This window comes from Acomys minous, assembly GCF_964271855.1.
Source record: "Acomys minous genome assembly, chromosome: 3".
In the NCBI taxonomy this organism is placed as follows: domain Eukaryota; kingdom Metazoa; phylum Chordata; class Mammalia; order Rodentia; family Muridae; genus Acomys; species Acomys minous.
The window spans coordinates 145295561-145301230 of NC_140485.1; positions in this window are offsets into that span (position 1 = coordinate 145295561).

Genomic DNA, 5670 nt, shown 5'->3' on the forward strand with positions numbered 1-5670 from the left:
CCACCTAGTGGGGGGAGAGGGCGGGGTGACGAGTCCCTCTCCCCAACTTCCTCGAAACTGCTTGCTTTCCGCTCTGTCTCCCGGGCAGCCGCCGCCGCCGCGGACAATCTCCGCAGCGCGGGTCAGCACTTCGCCGCGCTACACGACGGTCCTGCTGGCGACCCGACGGCTGGGGGTGTGGGACGGTCGCTCCTCACCCCGGGTCCTACACCCCGGGCTCGCACAAAGGCGCCTTTCACGCCGCCCGCCCTCCACGCCCGCTGCGCTGCCTTTGCGCACCCGCAGCTTCACAGTCCTAGTGGAGACGGCCGGTTGTCTCCCGGGCACCGGCAGCGGCCGGCGCGTGCGGTGGGTGTTCGCACTCTGCGCCGCCGCCACCAGGGCAGCAGACACCCTCCCCTCGATGCCCCTCCTCGCTCTCCGCAGCTGTTCGCCAGCGCCCTCAAAAGCACGCTCCCCTAACTACCCCCGAGGGTCTTCTCCCTACTGTGTGTAACTGTGAAGGAGGTGGCAGGGATGGTCCCTCTGGACGTGTGCCAGCCATGGGTGTCCGGCTGCTCCACCTGGGGTGCCAATATGACTTGGCCTCACGTCGGGAGAAAGGGTAGAAAGAAACCCCAGTGACCCAAAAGAGAAAGTGAGCTGTAAAAGAACCGGCTCAGGACATGTTTCAGGGCCATAGTCCTTTCTGTCCCGTGGCACGAGATGGGGGAGGGGAGATTGAGCTGTGCTCTCCAGAGCGGTTCTAGAGCTTCGTAGGTACTTCGAGGCAGCTGTTTAGCTCGCTCGCTCATTCTAGAATAAGAGCGATGATTCTTCCCCCCTCCCCCGGCCCCCAACCCCCACTCCAGTTAAAACAAAACTGGATTCAGCATCTGGATTGAGGCAGTTAAACCTTACCTACCCTCCCTTAGCCCAAAGCCTTCACGCCTCTAACCTTTACCTGCAGTTTCCCAATCTACCGGTAGAGGCAGCGTAGAGCAGTGTAAGAAGGGCAGGATTAACATGAATACCTTGGGTTCAATGGTAAGAAAAAATGTGGACGCTGGAGGACTCAGCTCCTCCAGGCTTAGAAATTCAGTGACAATAGACATCGCATCTTATTCTCTGCCTGGGTTTTGGGATTTCACCTTCCGCTATCTTCTCTAAAATGCCAACCCGCCCCCCCGAAAAAACAAACCTCAGATCATTTAAGGTATCTGCAAGATAAACGGAAACGTGCTTTATTTACTATTGAGAATTACACACACACACACACACACACACACACACACACACACACACACACACGGGGGGGGGGGCGGCGGGTGATGGCGGGCTCATCTCCTGGCCCTTATAGAAACAAGGAAATTTAATGTACCTTCTTGTTTTGCCTTTGAAAAGCCACTTGAGCAATCAGCACAGCAGAGCTTTAATTTAGAAACTAAAGTCTAGTCTCCTGTGTTTTTCCTTTCCCTTCTACCAACACAAAGACAGGCTACTGCATAGAATACTGATGAAAGAGAGTTCAAAGGAAATCGAGAGAGCCCGCCCAGAAGATGACTTCCGACAGCAGCCAGTCCTTCCCGCGTCTGCACAGCTCTCTGGACTGCACGTAATCACAGACGCAGGCGCCCACCATCCTCTCCTCCATAAATGCTGGCCAATGCAGAATGGATGGCAATTGTTTTGCAAATTACTACGGCATACATTTATTTAAGTCACACATTTAACTTTTCCTTAGTCTCATGGTATTTTTCAGGTCCCTCTTTGGAACCTTGACCTTTAGTTCCCTCTGTGGTCTGTGTCTTGTTTAATTGTAAAATCTTTGAAATTAATGCACAAAAGGCTGGAATTTCATTATGAAGTGCTATTTTTAAGCTATGCATCTTGTCTCCTGTTTCCACAACAAAATGTAAAACCTTGCCTAGCTATAGCAATATACACTTTTAAAATATAGCAATTAAAGAGAATATCTTTTCCTTGTTCAAATTTCTGTGGAAGAGCCATGGCCACTTGATACATGTATACATTGTTAATGAATAGATAAGGGCAGTTGACATTTCTGTCTCCTCCTAGCAAGTATCTCTGGTTAACATGAAACATTTGTACATATTTGTACAGGAATGCAACATGTACTGATCAAATCAGGATAACTCCTGTTTCCATCTCATCGTTATTTTGTGCTTTAAAAAAAAATGTTGTCTTTTTGTTGTTGTTTTGTTTTTGTTTTTGTTTTTTGAGGCAGGATTTCTCTGTGTAGCCCTGGCTATCTTGGAACTTACTCTGTAGACCAGGCTGTCTTTGAACTTACAAATCTGCCTGGCTCTGCCTCCCAAATGCTGGCATTAAATGTGTGTACCACCACTACTAGACTATTTTTTTAAAATTATTATTCACTTTACATCCCTGTCACAGTTCCCGCCCTCCTCTGCTCCTGGTTGCACCCTCCACCCTCTTCTCCCTTTTCCTCAGAAAAGGGGAGCCCCCCTCCCAACCTGCCCTGGCACATCAAGTTGCATAAGGACTAAGTGCATCGTCTTCCCCTGAGGCCAGACAAGGCATCCCAGTTAGGGGAAAGTGACCCAAAGGCAGGCCAGAGTCCATATCAGAGAGAGGCCCAACTCTAAGTGCCAGTTGACTGCCATGAAGACCGAGCTGCCCCTTGTTTACATATGTGTAGGGGGCCTGTGCTCACTCCATGCATGCTCTTTGGTTGGTGGTTCATTTTCTATGAGCCCCCATAGTCCTCCACTGGTTCACTCCGTTGGTCTACTTGTGGAGTTCTTGTCTCTTCTGGGTCCTTCTATCCTTTCCCCAGCTTTTCCACAAGACTTCAGAGCTCCTAGTGTTTGGCTGTGGGTCTCAGCATCTGTTTCGATCTGCCAGGTGGAGCCTCTAAGAGGACAGCTGTCCTAGACTTCTGTGTGAGCAATAGTCAATAGTGCCAGGGCTTGGCTCTCTCCCATGAGCGTGGTCTCAAGTTGGGGCAGTCATTGGTTGGCCGTTCCCTCAATCTCTGCTCCATCTTTATCTCTGCACGTTTTGTAGGCAGAGTAACTTTTGGGTCAAAGGTTTCGTGGATGGGCTGGTGTCCCCCTCCCTCCACCGGAAGTCCTGCTGGCTATATAGGAGGTGGCTTCTTCAGTTTCCATGTCCCCTGCTGCTAGGAGTCTCAGGTAGAGTCACCCCCATATCTTCCCAGGAGCCTATACCCTGTCTCAGGTCTCCAGCTTGCCCCAGAGATGACCCCCCCCCAAATTGGTTTCCCTTCTCTCTCTTAGCCCTCTCACCTCCAACACTTGCTCTCCCCCCACCTGCTCTCCGCCCTACTCCTCCTTCCCATCCGTCTCTCCCTTCATCCACTCCTTTATGAGGGAGACTCAAGCATCGTCCCTCGGTCCCTCCTTGCTCCTTAGCTCCTTAGTGTCCGTGTGGATGGTAGAATGCCTATCCTGTACTATATGGCTAATACCCACTTGTAGTACATAACATCTATGCCTTTCTGGGTCTGAGTTACCTCATGCAGGACATTATTTTCTAGTTCCATCCATATGCCTGCAAGTTTCAAGATGCCTTTGTTTTTAATAGTTGAGTAGTATTCCATTGTGTAATTGTACTGCATCATCCATTTTGTTTCAGTTTTCCAATTTTGTGGCGTATAGGTTTTTGAAGTAAGACCTAATGCTTCTTTGGATTTCTCAGTGTTTGTTGTTATGTCCCCACCCCCCACCCCCTCAGCCCCATTTTCATTTCAGATTTTGTCAATTTGGGTACCGTCTCTCTGCCTTTTGGTTAGTTTGGCTAAGGGTTTGTATACCTTGTTAATTTTCTCAAAGAACCACCTCCTGGTTTTGCTGATTCTTTGTATTCTCTTTGCTTCTAAGTTATTGATTGCTTATTTCTCGCTGTCTACTCCTTTTGCGTGTGCTTGCTTCTTTTTGTTCTAGAGTTTTCGGGCGTCTGTATGAGATCACTCCAGTGTCTTTATGAAGGCACTTAGTGCTATGAGCTTTCTTCTTAGCACTGCTTTCTTTGTGTCCCATAAGCTTGGGTATGCTGTGCCTTAATTTTCATCGAATCCTAGAAAGTCTTTACTTTTTTTCTTTATTTCCATCCTGATCCAGGTCATTGAGTAGAGAGAGTTGTTCAGTTTCCTTGTGTTTGTAGTCTTTCTGTTGTTTCTGTTGTTGTTGAAGTCCATGGTCATCTGATAAAATACAAGGAGTTATTTCAATTTTCTTGTATCTGTTGAAACTTGCTTTGTGACTGACTATGTGGTCAATTTTGGAGAAAGTTCTATGAGGTGCTGAGAAGAAGGTATACTCTTTTGTGTTTGAACGGACTGTTCTATAGAGATCTGTTAGGTCCATTTGACTTAAAAAGCTAGTTTCATTATTCCTCTGTTTAGCTTATGTGTGAGAGATGTGTGTTAAAGTCTCCTACTATCAGTGTGTGGGGTTCAATGTGTGGTTTAAGCTTTAGTGATGTTTCTTTTATAAAAGTGGATACCCTTGCATTTGGACTATAGATGTTCAGAATTGAGACGTCATCTGGGTGGATTTTTCCTTTGGTGAGTATGAAGTGTCATGCCCTATCTGTTTTGATTAATTTTGGTTGAAAGGCTGTTTTATTAGATGTTAGGATGGCTACTCCAGCTAGCGTCTTGCTTCTGTTTTCTTGGAAAAACTTTTCCAGCCCATTCCAGATATTCCACAGAGGTAATGCCTCGCTTTGTTGCTGAGGTGTTTTGTCTGCACCAGATTGATGGGTCCTGTTTTGCATCCATTCTGTTAGCTGCGTCTTTTTTTTTTTTTTTACTGTTTTTTAAAATTTATTAATTCATTCGTATTACATCTCAATAGTTATCCCCTCCCTTGTATCCTCCCATTCTTCCCTCCCTCCCACTTTCACCCTATTACCCCCCCATGACTGTGACTGAGGGGGACCTCCTCCCCCTGTATATGCTCACAGGGCACCAAGTCTCTTCTTGGTAGCCTGCTATCCTTCCTCTGAGTGCCACCAGGCCTCCCCATCCAGGGGACGTGGTCGAATATGGGGCACCAGTGTTTGTGTGAAAGTCAGACCCCACTCTCCACTCAACTGTGGAGACTGTCCTGTCCCTTGACTAGATATGGGTAGGGGTTTGATGCTCACTTCATGTATTGTCCTTGGTTAGTGTCATAGTTTGAGCAGAACCCCTGGGCCCAGATCTGCCCATCATAGTGTTCTTCTTGTATAGCCTGTGTCTTTTTATTGGGGAATTGAGTTCATTGATGTTGAGAGATATTCATGACCCATGATTGCTAATTCCTATTGCTTTGATGTTGGTGGTGCTAGTGCGCGTTCGTGCGTGTGTGTGTGTGTGTGTGTGTGTGTGTGTGTGCGTGTGTGTGTGTGTGTTTGTGTGTGTGTGTTTGTGTGTGTGAATGCTTTTTGCTGGTGTGAAATTATTTATTTTCTGTGTTTTCCTGGATGTGCTTGGGTTGAAGTTTTCCTTCTAGTATTTTCCATAGGGCTAGATTTGTGGATAGATATTGTTTAAATTTGGTTTTGGGCTGGATGTTCCCGGTGCAGCAGGCCTGATGGGGTGGCCAGACAATGGAGCTGGATGCTCCTGGCGCCCTGCAGGTCTCCTTGGAAATGCCGGTGATGGGGGCTAGGAGGACAGCGTACAGCTCACACCAGGTG